Source organism: Pogona vitticeps, chromosome 3 (assembly GCF_051106095.1).
Source record: "Pogona vitticeps strain Pit_001003342236 chromosome 3, PviZW2.1, whole genome shotgun sequence".
Lineage (NCBI taxonomy): Eukaryota > Metazoa > Chordata > Lepidosauria > Squamata > Agamidae > Pogona > Pogona vitticeps.
Window position 1 is genome coordinate 155,073,320 of NC_135785.1, and position 19,826 is coordinate 155,093,145.

Below are 19,826 nucleotides of genomic sequence, written 5' to 3' on the forward strand. Positions count from 1 at the left end.
GACATGGTGGCGCTGCGGGCTCAACCACAAAAGCCTGTGCTGCAGGGTCAGAAGACCAGCAGTTGTAAGATCGAATCCACATGACGGAGTGAGCTCCCGTCACTTTGTCCCAGCTCCTCATCAACCTAGCAATTCAAAAGCATGTAAATGTGAGTAGATAAATGGGTACCATCTCAGTGGGAAGGTAAAACAGCGTTCCCTAGTCACGCTGGCCACGTGACAATGGAAACTGTCTTCAGACAAGCGCTGCTCTATGGCTTGCAAACGGGATGAGCACCACCCCCTTGAATCAGACATGACTGGACTAAAAATGTCAAGGGGTACTTTTACCTTTAACTTTTTTCCTTATACACACATTTCGGCAAGTAATTTCCTCTGATATGTGCTTTTGTGTGCACAATTTTCTCCAGGACATACATTTTTGTAGATGTATTTTAATGGCATATCACAGAATTCAGAGATGGACAAAAAACACCCAGAAGGTTAACTGTGTTTCAGTTCATTTTCTATGCCACTGCATCTTAAAATGTGAACCAAGTTGATTTTTCTTACACCTCTATCCAAACCATCCAAATCTACTGTAAGCCCGCTAGTTCCCCTCCACAATGACAATATAAGTTGCTGTAGAACCGGAAACATTTATTTAAACAATTCAACCAACTTAAAGGGCCAATAGGCCCAGCCAGAACAAACAGGAGTAGGTTGCCAGGGAGTTTGCCTTAATTTCCATCTTCCTTTCTTCTCTCAAGACTTCTACGGGGTGGAATGGATGCCCCATTCCTCCATCAAGCACAGAACACCTTTAAGGTAGTCCAGGTATGGTGTGCCACATCAGGGGTGATGGTTGTAGGCAGACAGTTGCCCTTGCAGAAGGATGGTATGGACTTCTTCCATGGCAAAAAAGTATGACCAGGCAGAGGCCCCTCTGTTGTTGTTGTTGTATAGTCGTTTAATCATGTCCAACTCTTTGTGAGCCCATGGACCAGAGCACACCAGGTCCTCCTGTCTTCCACTGCCTCCTGGAGTGTGGTCAAATTCATGTTGGTAGCTTCAATGACACTGTCCAACCATCTTATCCTCTGTCATCCCCTTCTCCTCTTGCTTTCACACTGTCCCAACATCAGGGTCTTTTCCAGGGAGTCTTCTCATGAGATGGCTAAAGTATTGGAGCCTCAGCTTCAGGATCTGTCCTTCCAGTGAGCACTCAGGGTTGATTTCCTTCACAATTGATAGGTTTGTTTTCTTTGCAGTCCAGGGGACTCTCAAGAGTCTCTTCCAGCACCACAATTCAAAAGCATCAATTCTTCGGCGGTCAGCTTTCTTTATGGCTCAACTCTCACTTCCATACATCACTACAGAAAAAAGCATAGCTTTGACTATGCAGACTTTTGTAGGCAAGGTGATGTCTCTGCTATTTAAGATGCTGTCTAAGTTTGTCATTGTTTTCTTCCCAAGAAGTAGGCATCTTTTAATTTTTTGGCTGCTGTCACCATCTGCAGTGATCATGGAGCCCAAGAAAGTAAAATCTGTCACTGCCTCCATATCTTCCCCTTCTATTTGCCAGGAGGTGATGGGACCAGTGTCCATGATCTTGGTACTTTGATGTTGAGCTTCAGACCATTTTTTGCACTCTCCTCTTTCACCTTCATTAAGAGGTTCTTTAATTCCTCCTCACTTTCTGCCATCAGAGTGGTATTGTCTGCATATTGGAGGTTGTTGATATTTCTTCCAGCAATCTTAATTCCGGCTTGGAATTCCTCCAGTCTGGCCTTTTGTATGATGTATTCTGCATATAAGTTAAATAAGCCGGCACAATATGCAGCCTTATTGTACTCCTTTCCCAATTTTGAACCAATCAGTTGTTCCATATCCAGTTCTAACTGTTTCTTCCTGTCCCACGTATAGATTTCTCAGGAGATAGATAAGGTGGTCAGGCACTCCCATTTCTTTAAGAACTTGTCATAGTTTGCTGTGGTCCACACAGTCAAAGGCTTTTACATAGGTGGCCCCTCTAGTCCCATATATATGGTAGTTCTTAACACTGACATTCCAAATGCAACCAGCTGGTCACCTCGAAGCCATGGAAGGACAGCCATGGGGTAGCAGCACCTGGCAGACAACTCCCATAGGACCTTAGCTTGAGGACAGGTTGTCCTGTTGCTTATGGTTTTGGTGGTGGGCTATGTATTGTTTCTTCAACTAATTAGCATTTTGCTGACTAGCCTGGTCTCGTCCTATGTGGGTAGCCTTCTACGAGGGTACTGTTAGCTCCTCCAAATTGCCAGTGTCAGGGTTACACAGATGGACTGTCTCCTTGCCTTCTCTTGAAGGCACTAGCTAGGGACTGACCTCTTCTGCCTCACATACCTCCCAATCCACTGCATCTGCTCCTAAGTCCTCCTCTCTGGTGTTTAGCTCCTCATTAAGTAGTAGTGCTGCCATAGCTGCACCTTTCTGCTCAAGAACATCTCCCGCTGGCTTATCATCTCTACCCCAATCTACATGTGAACTCCATATGGGGAACATTGCCATTCATCATGCCAGGGTGAGGAGCCACCTTCTGAACCAGAGGGGCCTTTGCTGGTCCCACAGCTACAGGAAAGAAAAAAAAGAACCTTTAAAAGTTAATTATTCACTAATAATTGTAGTAGTAAAATTGAAATGCTATTATCTGCAGAAGACTAATCTCCTTAACCAGAGAAAGCAGCCAATAAAATCACTACCACAGTAGGACAGCATAAGGCTTTGAAGAGACCGAGCAATGCCATTCTTAAACACTGCATTTATTTTCATTAATAAAGGTGTCAAGTATCCATGATTTTCCACTCCACAGTAAAACAATTGAGATATTTACTAGTCAAGGGCCAGACCAGATGTTAACATTAAATAACAGGAATTTGCATTTGTATTCAGAAATATTCAAAATTTGCTGAGTAATGTTATACTTGGATAGTTCCGAATATATACAAATCCAAGTTTTATAGTGTCTAATAATCTGTAATAATAATTCCTATTATTCAGAGTCTTGTTTACTCCTGTTGATTATAATGCAAAAGGCTAGGCTTCTGCTTCCTAGAGAAAGAAGTGAAAGTGAAACCTGTTTCTCAGGCATCCTGGGGTGGTTTCTTGTGAAATGAAACTTAAAGACATTGGCATCCAAGATAGTGGTGGCAGAGAACTCGCTGTCTCCCAATTGGGGTTTCTATGAGTTTCCCAAGGGAGGAGAGCTGGGGGAGAGCAAAACCTGTAAATGATGCATCTGTCTGCACCAATGAAATCTAGAAGACACTAGAAGGTATTTTTTCATATTGGTTCTTTACAACTGAAAGGTGAACATAGCTACTTATAAATTCCCTGAGCATTTGCTGTAAGGATATGCTCTGGTGTAAGCCTGCACTGCAGCAGTTTTCTTTGTGTCCTTTTCTGAATCCAAAACTTACACATACATTATCTACATCTCATTGTATGTTGTTTACCTAATATAATTAGGACTATGATTTAGAATTACTAGGTTCATAATTTAATTCATTGTAGATCAACAGGAAAATATTATATTAGGATTAGACCCCTTTGGAGTATATTACACAAGGGAATAAAGTTTTGTTATATACTGTATAAATGGATTTAATACATTTTGTGCCTCTGTGTGTGCATTTTCATTGAAAGGTTTCTGTTCACAGCACTAGGTATGTCACACTTCAGTCTACATCCCATTCCTTCTTTCATTCTTCCAACTGCTACTCCAAGGTTATGCTCAATGACTCAACGCTGCTATGCTCTTGGCACAGTTTCCACCCACCACAGGCTATCTGTTGCTCTAATCTGCCTGTCAGTGTTATCAAGGGTATTGGTCCACTCCCCATTGCAACTTCTCTTTTGCTTCCCCAATGCTGCTGGCATTTCCTGCTGGCTTTCCCACTCTTCAGTGTTCAGTCAGTATGTCCATTATAGTAATTTCCTGGATGTTGGTGTAGATTCTCTTTCTTTGGCACAAGCACTGCGAGGGCAGGGAAATACTTTAAAATATTTTGCCTGTTTATTTTTTTTAAAGGGGAAAATAATGTGTATATAGTAGTCACATTGATTATAACAGATATCTGGACATTCAGAATGTTTAACATTCCAAATTCTGAGTCGAAATTTTGGGGCTGGTGCACATTCCTACTAAATATCTTCTTATGCTTATTTGGCCTCTAATGTGGGAGGTTATAATAATTAATTGGTTTTGTATCTACCTTAAGAAGAAACTTTTGCTTCCCTGAAGAAAACTGGTCCTTTGACACCCTTATTTGCATAAGAAGGAATTTCTCTCTCTGTGTGTGTTTCCTGTTACAGAGGAATTATTTTTGACAGGACAACAATAAAGGAGGGAAGTTGTATCCTCCTCTTTTTCTCTGTTTTACCCTCTCCCACACACTTATAGAGCAACTGAAATAGAAATGCAAATATAAGAGTAGGCAATACATTTACAGTATAGACCACAAAAATCATACAATCTGCTTGCTTTCATGGATCAATGTCCACTTCTTCAGGCATACCTCCATGTCTTATCATTAATGTAGAGAATTCAGATCCCAAAATTTCATAGCAGAGGGATTTGCCAGGCTAGTGTAAGTTCGGAAAGATGGAGGTTTTATTGGGGTTGTCAATTTAAATTTACAGCTGAGGAAGCTGTTGCTTGTGAATCATACCCCAACTCTTCAGACAAAGAATCCTGAGCATTATTCATATAGCAGCATGGCATTCCTTTGAAGCTACAAATTTCTATTCAGTTGGGGGGCAGGTTAAGAGAGAAAATCCAGATTCCTCTATCTCGGAATTTGGGTGAAGATTTAGTAAACACACTAAGCAGAGCCAATAGGAATCAAATTAAAGTCATATTGATGTTACTTAGTGGTCAGAAGTAGTGTTGAGAGTACACATGTCTTCTTCCTGGTGCATGAGGGTTGGCTATTTCTGGTATCCATATTTCTGTTGAAAGTGAAGAGACCTGTGTGGTCTTTGTTGTTGCTTAGTTGTTAAGTTGTGTCCAACTCCTCATGACCCCATGGACCAGAGCACGCCAGGCCCTCCTGTCTTCGGTGTGGTCTTTACCCAATGAAAATGTAGGAGTAGGCAATGCCTTTATAAACCATTAAAAATATCATACAATCTGCTGGCTTTTGTGGACCAATGCCCACTTCATCAGAAGTTTTGTCATTGGTGTGGAGAATATGCCAAGGCAGTGTCTTAGATGTAATTTAGAAAAGATGTAGGCTTCATTAAAAGTCTGGGAATCTAAATTTGGGGACTCTTCAGTTTAAAAGGAACTATGAAAATATAGAAAAAGCTGACAAAATACACACACACACACACACCCCAATAAGAACACATGTGGACTCTCAACATCAGCTAAGCAAGACAACACCTACTTCTAACCACTTGTTAATATTAATTTGACTGCAGTTGGCTACATACAGTGGGTATACAAAAATTTCACCCCAACTCCCAGAAGGAGGATTCATGGTTTTTTGTGTTCCCCAGCCAAACAGAAACTTGTCATTTCAAAGGAAGGCCATGCAGGAACATATATGCGTGTGGGCTTCTTTGTTTGAAGAGCTGGGGCATGAAATCCAATCAACAGCTTCCTCAGCTGTAACTTTAAAACCACACCTCCAATGAAGCCTGCATCTTTCTTTACTTACCTCTAAGAAGCCCAACTCCATTTATGACAAACTTTTGGGATTCTAAATTCTCTGCATTAACAGCAGGAGACCAGTGCATGCCTGATAATATGGGCATTCGACTGACGAAAGCTAGTAAATTGCATGATATTAATTTATTTAGTTAGTTGGTTAGTTAGTTAGTTTTTGTGGTCTATGAAGGTTTTGCCTATGGCTACATTTTTATTGGGTAAAGACCACATGGCTCTCTTTAACTTTGATGACATAAAATGTCCCCCATGGCTTTCAAACACAGCCTCTAGCATACAGCAATTTTTTTCATTATTGTGCTTGGAGCCACTGAGATGGGAAGGGGGAACAAGTCAGTTGTGCAAAGAGGGGGAAGACAGGTTAATTGGACAAACTATTGTGCAACTGTAAGTTGGCAAGCAATGTTAACAATTATTGAGAAGTACACTCTTGTCTACACCTTTTGGCAAATATGGTCCTCATCTAGGGATGTGTGGGATGTCTGTAAAGTTTACATTTAATTAATTCAAATTATCATTTATTCATTTCAAGTGTTTGTTTATAATTTGGTTCATTATGGGTGAACAAAGCTGAAATGACAGACATGCTAGGTTCAAATAGCAGAAATGAGTTCTGGGATAGCTTAGCCTTGAGTGCAAACTAGGGACTGCTTTCATATTAAGAATATTTGTCAGCGGAGACAAACAAAGTGATGATCTCTTTTTCACCTAGACTGGAGCAAGCTCTGTGAAACAAACATGCTGGTGAGTTTCATATGTCTTGTGGGGTAGAGGCAAAACCTTATTCAACTTCACAATGCCAGAATTTCACAGTGCAGTGTCTGCATTTGACAGCTGGGTGCAGGTTAAGGAGGAGGTGGGTTTTTGCGTGCTTTAAAGAGATTATTTCTGAGCATACACATTTCCACACATATGGCGGTTTCCACCATAAAGTGAATCCATGAAAGACATGTTTATGCACAGAAGTGCAAGGTTAAACAAGGTTTTCTCATATTCCAAGTAGAGATGGTATGAGGGGGCACTGCCAGTGCTCTGTATACGCCTTCTAAAGCCAAAGCTCCCAGGCCCTTAATAGGCAAGGAAGTCAGAGACAGGTACCAGCAAGGGAGCTGGCTGATGAGGGCCACCTGCAAGGGGGAATGGGCAAGGCAGAGTCTGGGATAAAGGAGGAAGACTGGGAGAACTGGGGGCTTCCTTCAGAGAAATGAAGAGATGGAGACTCGTGAAATGAAAGACATGGCAAGAGGCCATTGAGGCCTAGGATCTCCTGTTCTGTACTTCAGTAAAGTGGAGAGTAACTTCTGCTATGGCTGAAGTCCCTGAGTCTCACCCCTTTGGTAGAGGAAGTCACTGTGAAAAAGGATCCTGGGGCCAAGACTCCAGGAGCCTATGACACCTCTGACATGACCCTGGCACCAGAGTCATCCAATAGGGCCAGTGGCACCCACTCTGACCCACCTGCAGAACTAGTAAACAAGTGCCCACACAAAAGATAGATGAGGCTCCAGGAGGCACAGAGGAGCACACACCAGAAATCAATCCTTCAGGAAACTCCTGGAAGGATTTAAGGACCATGTTTTGGTTCCGTTGGTTCCTTAGTTGTAATAAAGTCTGTCCTTAGTCACAAGATACAATATCAGATATACCGAAAGATACCAGAGTTGATATCTCCATTAGAAGCTTTTACACAACCCAACCTTATGTCTGTAAACAGATTACTCAGATACAAAGAATTACTAAAAGGAAATGGGGAATTAAAAAGAAAAGATGAGAGAGAGAGAGAGAGAGAGATCGGTGGGCTAGAATACAATTGGAATCTAGATAGTAAAAGATAAAAAGGAAGGTTTTTATGTAGAGCGAACACCCTAGATAAAATACTGTTAGAAACAGATGACAAATTGATTTTCAAATGTATGAAGTGTTACTAGAAATTAAGATGGAAGATGAAATGGTAAAAGATTGTGTGACCAAATGGGTGCAAAATATAGGGCATAATACTGAAATTGATGACTGGGAAAATATGGAAAATTAATATAAAAATTACGAAATTAGTAAGTTTTAAAGAAAATGTAAAAATATTCTATGACACCAGATAAGTTGTCAAAAATGTATAAAGGTACACCAAATGTATGTTGGAAATGCAGAATACAAGAGGGAACCTTATATCATATGTGGTTGACATGTAGAGAAACAAAAAAACCTTTTAGATACTAATACATGAATTTTAATATGTAATATTCCATTTAAACCAGAATTATTTTTATTAAGTATGTTGCCAGAGACTTTGAATACGAGAAAGCCATTTGGTAGTACATATAATAACCACATGAGGGACGTGGTGGCACTGTGGGCTAAACCGCAGAAGCCTGTGCTGCAGGGTCAGAAAACCAAGCAGTCATAAGATCGAATCCACATGACGGAGTGAGCGCCCGTCACTTGTCCCAGCTCCCGCCAACCTAGCGGTTCGAAAGCATGCAAATGTGAGTAGATTAATAGGGACCACCTCGGTGGGAAGGTAACAGCGTTCCATGTCTAAGTCGCACTGGCCGTGTGACCACGGAAGATTGTCTTCGGACAAAACGCTGGCTCTATGGCTTGGAAACGGGGATGAGCACCGCCCCCTAGAGTCGAACACGACTGGACAAAAATTGTCAAAGGAAACCTTTACCTTTACCTTATAATAACCACACCCAGAATATTATACGCATGGAAATGGAAAAAAGCCAAATTGTGAAGAATTTATGGAAAAGATTCTGGAAGTGGCGGAGATAGATATATTAACAGAAGCTTTGAAAGACAATTCAATCCAAGAAGCAACAGAAAAATGAGAACCCATATATAACTGGATCTGTTCTATAACTTGAAAGCCAAATGTGATAATTTTAATACAAAATAGTCAAATAACTCTAGTTGGAAGTATATAGGCAATTAACAGATACAAAAGTTCTTAATGTAATGATATGTGCAAATACTGATAATATGTGATAAGAAATGTTATATTCACTGTTATCCTGAGTCCTTTCCCTTTATCCTGGAAATTAAAAAAATTACATTAAATAAAAAGTCTTCCTTTAGTCATTCTCACAAACTGGACACTATGAAAGTATTGCCAGGAGACTCACTTGCTGCAGGCACTATCAGAAGTACCATAGATATATCATCCATGACCATTGCAGTTCTCATCAAGTTTGTGCCAGTCCACATAACCTGTTTTTAACAGATATGTACATATTTTTGTGTCTTTTTTTTCCCAAATGGTCATATGAATTTAATAATAGATACATTACAGGACACATATTGACATTAACTAAATTGTTCACTTGATGATGATAGATGGTAATTTTGAACATTTTTCAAAGGTGTTTGTTTACAAACACATTGTTTTCTTTCATGGAGTTATTGCATGGAGTTATATGTTTCTTTGTTTAGCTGCAGTAGTATGGGTTGTAGGAATTGGTTTTTTAAAAAATCTACAAGTCTATATGTTTTTCATACATGTCTAGTTCCAGGGTCTTGAAAGCAAGAGAGAGGGATATAGGGATCACTTTATCCATCCTTGCCCTGGGTGAAAAATTACCCTAGAATGGTCCAAAAGCTATGAGTCTTGGAATTGTTCCAAAAATACATGTTCCTGTGCTACAAGCCATGGTTCAGACTAGATTCCAGTGGGGCATGGTTAGTTAATGCTGGCTCATAACCTCTGAAATTTCACTCTATCATCCATTCTCTTCTTTATCTCTACTGTCTTCCTACAAGATTGGAAGGTTACTGTGTGGATGCTGTTTCTGTAAAGATTTTAAGCTATTGGAAATGTTCACAATAAGAGCAGGGAAGCGCTTAAGTAAATAAAGTATTTACTTCTAATTCTTTTTCTTCCAATGGATGCTAAGACATTAAGGTAAAAAGGAATGGGTAGTAGGATGTGCCATGTTTCCCCGAAAATAAGACAGGGTCTTATATTAATTTTTGCTCCAAAAACCGCATTAGGGCTTATTTCCAGGGGATGTTTTATTTTACAGTCATGCCATCTTCTGGTTGCTGCACAAGGGTGGAGGGTGGGGTTTCACTTAAGTAAAGCTTGTTTTTGGGGTAGGGCTTATATCATGAGCATCCTGAAAAAACATACTAGGGTTTATTTTCAGTTTAGGTCTTATTTTCAGGGAAACAGGGTAATGCTGTGACTATATCTGTATAACTGCCAGGCTGTAAAAAGCATCCAGTAAAAAGGCAAGGCAGCATGGTCTACAGCTCTAGCACTGGCAATAAATCTAGGGTTGTGCTGAATATTTACTCTGTGTGTGTGTGTGTGTGTGTGTGTGTGTGTGTGTGTGTGTGTGTGTGTGTGTGTGTGTGTGTGTGTGTGTGTGTGTGTGTGTGTGTGTGTGTGTGTGTGTGTGTGTGTGTGTGTGTGTGTGAAAAAAATCCTAAAAGCAGAATAAACTAATTCACAGGTTTAAAATTGCATTTGGAAAACTCAGGGACATAATTTAAAATACATTTATGTGGCACCAAGGGACAATATGAATGTCACATGAATGTCTATGATGAAAGTACTCCAAAAGCGGTGTGCTTATGAACAAATCCTGTACTGTACTTAAAAAAAGAAACCTCTCTCCTTCCATGTAGCTGTAATATTCCCACTCTGCTTTTGTGTCAGTCCTACTCTCCACCTTAGTTTTTGAGGTGCTATCAGTCAATCAAGGAGCCTGGATCGGAAAAGAGTGCTTAATAGTGCCCATTAGTTAGGTCATATGAGTGCAACAAGTTTTCCCTCGCTCTAAATAGGAATCAGAAAAGTAGCTACACAGTAATTACTTTGTCACTGCTTATAGACTCCTGAAAAATGCCACTCAGGAAGGCATTGTTGAAAAAGGCCAGAATTGTGTTGATGTCTGTATAAGCTTTGTGTAACTTCCTGTGACTAATTGGAGCTAATTGATGTGCTGGAGCACATCCTGGTTGCACAATCAGGCCTGTGACCGAGCATGGGACCCAGCAGCATCCTGGTACCTCGTCAATCATCTCCAGTTAACCACAGCAAGTTGCACAAACCTTACACAAACAGCAATAGGATTTAAGTGTTAATTGCAAAAGCTTGGCAATGTCTCTTTCTTGTCACCAGCAGTCACAACCATGCTAGCATGGTGCTCCTCAGTTACCTGCTCCAGTCCGGGAATGTGGCCCGGTGTAGCCCAATGTACCTTTGTAGCCTATGAAAAGGCATGACTGTAAACTTATGAAAAGGGAGAGAGAAAAGTGTTGCTGCATGGGACCTTAGTTTGCTAGATTAGCAGCATCAGAATCCCTGAAATTTCAGAGCTAAAACATGAGACCAGCAGGTGCACTCTTGTGATGTCACAAGATCAGGACAGGCAAAAGATGGGAGTTAGGCAGGATAATCGTGAAAACTGGCAAATAGATTCAGCTGAATGGGCCCACAATCCAGGTAAAATTTAGCTAACCATGCAATATGGCAGACCAGAACAAACAAAGAAAGAAGAAAATGGCCAGTCAGGCAGCAAAATGTCATTTCATCTATTTTTGCTAGGGCCTCTATCCCACTCAAATATAATCAATGGGGAGTTTTTCCTATACTGTGGTTGGGGTTGGTGGGAGGCTCACCATCAGCCTATTGGCCCCTTGTTTGCCATACGCTGCTCTGAAGTAACTGGAATCTAGGCAATAAGAAGGCTTGCAAGTCCTGGCACTGGTGCTCTTCTCCTTGCCTTGCTCCATATGGCATTGGCCCATTTATATGAATCTGTAAGGTCTCTCCCAGTCCTCCCCCCTTTTTGGCTTTTTGGTGTGCCGACATTGTTCAAGTGCAGAGTACTTATAAACACACTCATATGGAGCCAGAAAGTCCTGATGCCAGCTGGAGGAAGGAGGATATGAATGGCCAAGCTTTTAAAACACCTACAATAAATCAAATGTTCCTCTCCTCCAGGACTGCTCACTCTGAGACTTGTCTGCCCATAGATATTAAAGGGGGGAAAATGGAAATCCTGGAGATTTCAGCTGGTTCTGTGAAGTTTGCTGATCCTTCTGGGAGCAAATGTGGGCTCCAGTACCCCTTCTCCTCCCATTATTTTATTATCTGATTCTGGAGTTCATTAGAAAAAAAATTATATATAAAGTTTTAAATCACTTAATGGAATGTTCCACCAAATAGAATACTCTTGATGGAAAAGACTTTAGACCATGAATTTCCTTTGCACTGGGCACCATATCCTGTGATTTCCATGCTCTGTGATCTCCACTGAATAATCTGAAGATCAATCTTATTGTTTTCCCTGAAGCTTACACTTCTACCAAGAAGTAATGAATATCTCTTTACAAAGGTGCTGAAAAACTGCACTGGTTGTGCATTAGAGCACTGCACAAGTGGAAAGGGGCAATAATATTTTGGTTATTGGCATACTCTTTGGGCTTGAGATTTTTTTTACTCAGAACCAGTTTATTAAATTATAATTTCCAGTATTCCCTATTTCAGTAGCAAAAGAAGCAAAATCAACAACAACAAAATGTATTTATTATTTGAAATTGGCCCCACTGATGAAACAATTGAAATGTTGTAAGTTAAAAATGGATTTCATCACATTTTAATCAAATGTTATTAACTGGATGATGAGGGCAATTAAAGCTTATAGCCTGTATTACAATACCATTCTTATATAAATGCTGGTAGGCTGCTCATGTAAGATTTTTAAATTTTAAGCCACAGGGAATATTCAATTTTAAGAGAATATGATATATTGAAAGCTAAGAGAAAAGGTATTTTTGAAGTCAGGTTTGCAATGGCAAGATAAATTGCCTGCTGAAATGCCCCTTCCTTATTTTGGCAGTATGTCTGGCCATTCTATAAAACAGGAGGAAAATATTCATCCATTCAGTGTGGGAGCAGGAAGAATGACAGCAATACCTCCTTCCACTGACCTGGCTTCACTGGCTAAGTAGCTGAAACTGTGCTCATTATAGTCCCTCTGAAATACTTGACTGGCTGAAAATACCGTGGAAGAAGTTCCTTTTTATAACATTTGTCTGAAATAGCAAAATAAGGAAAAAAACACGCCTCTGACAAAAAAAAAACAAAAAAAAAAAACAAAGCATGCAAAAGAGGAGAAGCAGAAAGGGGGGTTCCTAAAACTACAAGTCTTGCATCTTGAAAGTGTTCTTGAGCAAAAACAACAACCCAAAAAAAAAAAAAAACACCAAACAAAAGTATTTTATGGTAGGTACAATGAATACTGATAGTTTTTCTCATCCTTGATTTTTAAAAAGGGGACATATTAAGATACATCATCAGAAAAAATTATCAAGATATTTTGTTCCTACATGGGAGTGAAAAGATCCACACTTGATTTCAGTGGAAGCTTTAATATAAAAACAAACCAAAGCACAAATACTTGTGGTTTGTGTATATATGCATAGTTGTCACAAAAACTCTCATCTTATCTTAAAACATTGCACTTTAAAAAACACTTTACAAAAAGCAAGTTTGGACATGAAATACAGATTTCTGAATTTTTTACAAAAGCAAAATTGAAATGGGAAAAGTGCACATAAATTCTCATAATTTTGTGCAGCAGAGGAAAAAGCTTCTACATTTTTCATTTTTGTCCACCAGAGAGAGAGAGAGAGAGAGAGAGAGAGAGAGAGATTTTCATCCCTCTGCCCACCACATACTTTTGATTAATGGAGGTCAGTTGTTTTAATAAATAATAAATAGCTTGTAGAATGCAGGATGTGTCTCTTTACAGCAAAGGCTTAATTTATAGTTCACTTTTCTTTTGTCAGTGGGTGGGGCTTCATTGCAGACCTGGCTAGAATTATTTGGGAGAAGCTGATAAGTCCAAGACATTACATTGCTGTTGACTGTTTTGCATAGTGGCATATTTCTTGACAAATTTATTTGTTTAATTGGGCATCAAAAGCCACAATCCAGTGTAACCAACACTCTGTTCAGTTCTCACCACAGATTATCCACCAAAATGACCAAAGCAGTCTCATAACCAGGCCAAAAGCCAAACTGAAATGGATCTACATAATCCATGCCACCAAGAATCCCTGGATCTGAGAAGCCACTGCATGTTCCAATATCTTGGCCATTAGAATATTAGAGACTGGTTCATTATTATCCAAGATGATGGGATTCAGGGAGGGCTTTTTCAGCAATGGTTTTATTACTGACTTTCTTAAGAATACTAGGATCCTGTCCTGTTATTGATTGTCACCTTGTCATGACGAAGGGACTTGAGTAATTCAGAGAAACTATGGGCTCTGCTGAGCAGTGACACCCAAGACGGGCAGGTCATAGTGGAGAGATCTGACTAAACGCGATCCACCTGGAGCAGGAACTGGCAAGCCACTCCAGTATCTTTGCCAAGAAAACTCCATGGACAGAAATAAAAGACTAAAAGATATGATGCTGGAAGATGAGCCCCTCAGGTCGGAAGGCATCCAACATGCTACCGAGGAAGAGCAGAGGACAAGTACAAGTAGCTCCAGAGATAATGAAGTGGTTGGGCCAAAGCTGAAAGGATGCTCAGCTGCGGAAGCCCCAGGAACTGAAAGGAAAGTCCAATGCTGCAAAGAAAAATTCTGCAAAGAAATCCCTTATGAGTACACAGTGAAAGTGAAGAACAGATTTAAGGAACTCGATTTGGTGGACTGAAGAACTATGGATGGAGGCTCGTAACACTGTACAGGACGCAGCAACAAAAAACATGCCAAAGAAAAGGAAATGCAAGAAAGCAAAGTGGCTGTCCAATGAGGCCTTACAAATAGCAGAGAAGAGAAGGGAAACAAAAAGCAATGGAGATAGGGAAAGTTACATAAAATTGAATGCAGACTTCCAAAGAATAGGAAGGAGAGACAAGAGGGCCTTCTTAAATGAACAGTGCAAAGATATAGAGGAAATGAATAGAAACAGAAAAAAACAGAAATCTGTTCAAGAAAATTGGAGATACTAAAGGAACATTTTGTGCAAAGATGGACATGATAAAAGACAAAAAAGGAGGGACCTAACAGAAGCAGAAGAAATCAAGAAGAGGTGGCAAGAATACATAGTGGAATTATAGCAGAAATATCTGGATGTCCTGGACAACCCAGATAGTGTGGTTGCTGACCTTGAGCCAGACATCCTGGAGAGTGAAGTCAAGTGGGCCTTAGAAAGCATGTCTAACTGCAAGGCCAATGGAGGTGATGGCATTCCAGTTGAACTATTTAAAATCCTAAAAGATGGCACTGTTAAGGTACTACATTCCATATGCCAGCAATTTTGGAAAACTAAGCAGTGGCCAGAGGATTGGAAAAGATCAGTCTACATCCCAATACCAAAGAAGGGCAGTGCCAAAGAATGCTCCAACTAACGTACAATTGCACTCTTTTCACACTCCAGCAAGATTATGCTGAAAATCCTCCAAGGTAGGCTTCAGCAGTATGTGAACTGAGAACTCCCAGAAGTACAAGCTGGAGTTTGAAGGGGCAGAGGAACTAGAGACCAAATTGCTAACATGCGCTGGATTATGGAGAAAGCCAGAGAGTTCCAGAAAAAAACATCTATTTCTGCATCATTGACTACACAAAAGCCTTTGATGGTGTGGACCACAGCAAACTATGGTAAGTCCTTAAAGAAATGGGAGTGCCTGACCACTGTATCTATCTCTTGAGAAATCTATGTGTGGGACAGGAAGCAACAGATAGAACTGGATATGGAACAACAGATTAGTTAAAAATTGGGAAAGGAGTACGGCAAGGTTGTAGATTGTCCTCCAGCTTATTTAACATATATGCAGAATCCATCATGTGAAAGGCTGGACTGGAGGAATCCCAAACCGGAATTAAGATCGCCGAAAGAAATATCAACAACCTCCGATGATACCACTCTGATGGTAGAAAGTGAGGAGCAATTAAGGAACCTTGTAATGAGGGTGAAAGAGGAGAGTGCAAAAAAAGTCTGAAGCTCAACATCAAAAAACAAAAAACAAAACCTAAGATCATGGCCACTGGTCCCATCACCTCCTGGCAAATAGAAGGGGAAGATATGGAGTCAGTGACAGACTTTACTTTCTTGGGCTCCATGATCATTGCAGATGGTGACAGCAGCCTCAAAATTAAAAGACGCCTGCTTCTTGGGAGGACAGTGATGACAAACCTAGACAGCATCTTAAAAGGCAGAGACATCACCTTGCCGACAAAGCTCCGCATAGTCAAAGCTATGGTTATTCCAGTCGTGATGTATGGAAGTGAGAGCTGGACCATAAAGAAGGCTGACCACTGAAGAATTGATGCTTTTGAATTGTGGTGCTGGAGGAGGCTCTTGAGAGTCCCCTGGATTGCAAAGAGAGCAAAATTATCTATTTTGAAGGAAATCAACCCTGAATGCTCAGTGGAAGGACAGATCCTGAAGCTGAGGCTCTAATACTTTGCCATCTCCTGAGAAGAGAAGAGTCCCTGGAAAAGACTCTGATTTTGGGAAAGTATGAAGGCAAGAGGAGAAGGGGACAACAGAAGACAAGATGGTTGAACAGTGTCATCAAAGCTATGAAAGTGAATTTGACCAAAGGGGGGCAGTGGGAAACATGAGGGCCTGGCGTGCTCTGGTCCATGGGGTCACAAAGAGTCAGATATGACTTAACGACTAAACAACAACATCCTGTTACAGGGATGCATTCATCACTCTTTCTACTTACTTGGGCAGTGCCTCTCTAATAGTTTTTATAAGGAAGGACTAGCAAGTGATACATGGTAGCTCTTACCTCTCCAAGTGCCTTGCCCACATCCTCAAGCTGCAAAGCCTGCATGCTATAGTGAAGCTAAGGGAACAACTTACTCTCTGGAAAGTGAAGAAAAAGCTAGTAACAATTCTAAGGAAATGGATGGAATTATATTAACAACATGCTAGGAATTTCCTGCATCAGGAAAATGAACCAAATAAATAAAATACTGAAAGCTGGAATATTTCACCACATAAAAAAGAAAAGTCCAAGTGATTTTTTTGAGGTAATATAAATGAGAAAAGAAGACCAGCAACAATCAGCACTTAGTAGTTGAAGAACTTGAGATACTACTTCATCACTGAAGTCTGCTACATCCAAAATGAAAATAGCTATGGTAATATCCAGCTTCTGGGAAGAGAAGAGAAGAACAAGAAGAACAAGAAGCAGACATATTTGAAGCACAGAGGTAATTGTACCGGTAAAGGTAATGCACAGTATAAAAATTGGCAAATTAAATCTGGGACATTTATAACAATATAAATGTTCTGCAGTGTACTTGTTCCAGGAAAAAATACATTTAGGTCTTGTCAAAAATTATTGAAACCATTATTCCAGTTTATCGCTATAGTTAAGAAAAGGCAAACAGGATCATAGGCGGAAGAGTCAGAGAGATCATCCAAATTAAAAGAATTCTGTATGTGGCAAGAGAGCCTTGGTTTTATATAAGTAAAAAAGGGTTTCATTGCTCCAAGAACCCAAACAGCACAAGGCAGCGATCATTTAATTCTGGAGGATTGTGAAGAAAAGATGTTTATATTTGTGTGGTTTGGGTGGGGGTTGACTTATTTGAAGGGTTTCTAAGGTAATAAAAAGTTTGAGGAAGAGAAATAGAGCTGAATAACATCCACATATATACAGAAAATCCTGAGAAAGACAGGAGATGGAGAATATCTAGGTTGAGATTATATTAGTGTGGCACACCAAGTCAGACGTCAGCTACAGGCATAATCTAAATAACAACTGAAAATAAATGGGTAAAAAATAGGATAATTGTGAGTCAAGAGGAGATGCAAAAACATATAATAATGTGCAAGGGGGGAAATGTTCCTAATCAGGAATCCATTCATTCAGATTGTTCATGCAACAATACATTGTGAGCACTTCAACATTTTCAGTACTTGAGGAGAGGGTTATTGGGTGCTTTGTTGTTGAAAGTGGAGGTCCTATTATTTCAAATGGTCACTTCACAGTGTCCATTTGCACACTGGCCAGCTAGAAAATGGAGTGGAACTATAGCAGCAGAGGGCAATGCTGTGCTATCATTCAAAAGGGTTGCAGGCATTGTCTCAGAATGACCCGATCACACCACAACTTTAACAGGCGTAACTATCATCTCATTCCCCAATAGTTGATGTCTGAAGAGGCAAGGAGGGTTATTCTAGAGTAGGAATAGGCAAACTGGTGTTTTCCAGATTTATTGGGTTACAAATTCTATGATCTCTGACCTTTGGGCATGCTGGTTAGGGCTTAAGAGGAGGTGCAATGCAAACCTTAATCGAGGGGACTAGGCTATTTGTGACTGATTTAGAGAATTTTCAACACCTTGCTATTTATTTATTTATTTGATTTATTTATTTGATTTTTACCCCGCCCCTCTAGACCATGTCTACTCGGGGCGGCTATTACATTTGTTTGTTTGTCTGAGTAGTCAGTAAGGAGGAACTCTTATAATGAACCTTGTGCAAACTAAATACAGGCATTCTTTTTAATTAACTGTAAGTCTAGAGAAGAATGATGTACGTCACCCTGAGCTTCTTGTGGGACAAGAACATATTGAAATGAACTGTGTTGGGCTAATTCAGGGAGAACTGCATTGGAATTCCCATTCAGCTATGAAACTCACTGAGGGACCATCATCCTTTCTCTCTGAGTGCAATCACAAAGATGTTTAGCCTGCTGTTTGGACCACTGCAGGGATGGGCTGGTGCTCTTTTAAAAATGGTGATCAGACAATACCTTTACTAGAGCAAACTAGCTCACCTCTAGAGCATTCCTACCAGCACATTTCTGGTCCCTGTGAAGGGGCTTCTATCTGTTTGGTGTGGTTTACTGTGGTTCCTTGCCACCATGTGTGACTGCTGTAAATGATTCAAAGCAAGCCTTCCTCTTTCACTTTGCCAATATTGTGAAGTGGCTGAACAAGAAGCCACTGCATGCCGCAGGCAAATTAAACACTTCCTCAGCTTCATGGAAGTGCTTAGTTTCCAAAGATAGTGCAAGTGTGCTGCTTTTGGAAGCTGAACCCTTTTTGTGCACATGTGTATGCATGCTCCTCTGTATTTGTGTGTTGCCTTTTATTAATGAGGCAAGTGGAGCAGGAAGAGGAGGAAGAGAAAGAGAAATTATGAGGATTTGTGTTTGCTGTTCTCAATTGGTTCCTTAAGAGAAAAGCAAACAAAGTAACATAACCCCTCTTTGCTTCCTCTCCAAATGCCATTTGGATTGAAAGACTGCATCAAATGGCATATTGGACCACCTTGTGACCCCATTGAGTCTACTCCACACACTGCCTTTTGATCCTTGGAGAGGAAAAAAGGGCTAAAATTCAAGGTTTTGAATGAATGAATGAATGAATGAATGAATGAATGAATGAATGAATGAATGAATGAATGAATGTGTGCATTCTAGGCTGCACACTCAGACCCAAACTAGACAATAGTACTTAGATAATAAAAATCAGCTGCTGTCAAGTCAGCAACCTGTTCCAGGATTTTCAGAAGTGGTTTACCATTTCCTCCTTCTGGATGCAATCTGTGGATTCATGATTGTTTTTTTAAAACAATGGTGTACATCAGTTAATTTAATAAAAAACTTCCAGATGATTTCCACAAAATAGGAAATGCAATGGTAATCACGTATACAAAACTAGGGGTGCAAATCTTTGTTTTTTTGCATTCTTGCATTTTTTTTCCTCCGTGCTGGATGAGATTACAAGAGGTTTTGTGAATTTTTCATATTTTAGTAATTTTATATATAAAATACATATGGAGAAGTGTGGGAAAAACCGCCCTCATGGCTGACCTCTTTTGACAGTTTATACTTACAGGACACATAAAGACACCGAGGTTGAGAAATTTGTTTGTTATATAATTCATCCTAATTAAAATAATCAAATTACATTTAATACCTTATAAAATCTCTCAGAAATGGCATGGATTAGAGTGCTTTGTAATGACGTAGACTTGGTTTCAATATTTGGAATTTGACTTTTAAGACCTTATTTATGGAAGGCTGCAACAGTACCACTCTATTCTGCTTTGGTCAGACCTCACCTGGAATATTGTATCCAGTTCTGGGCACCTCAATTCAAAAAGGATGTTGACAACCTGGAACGTGTCCAGAGGAGGGCGACC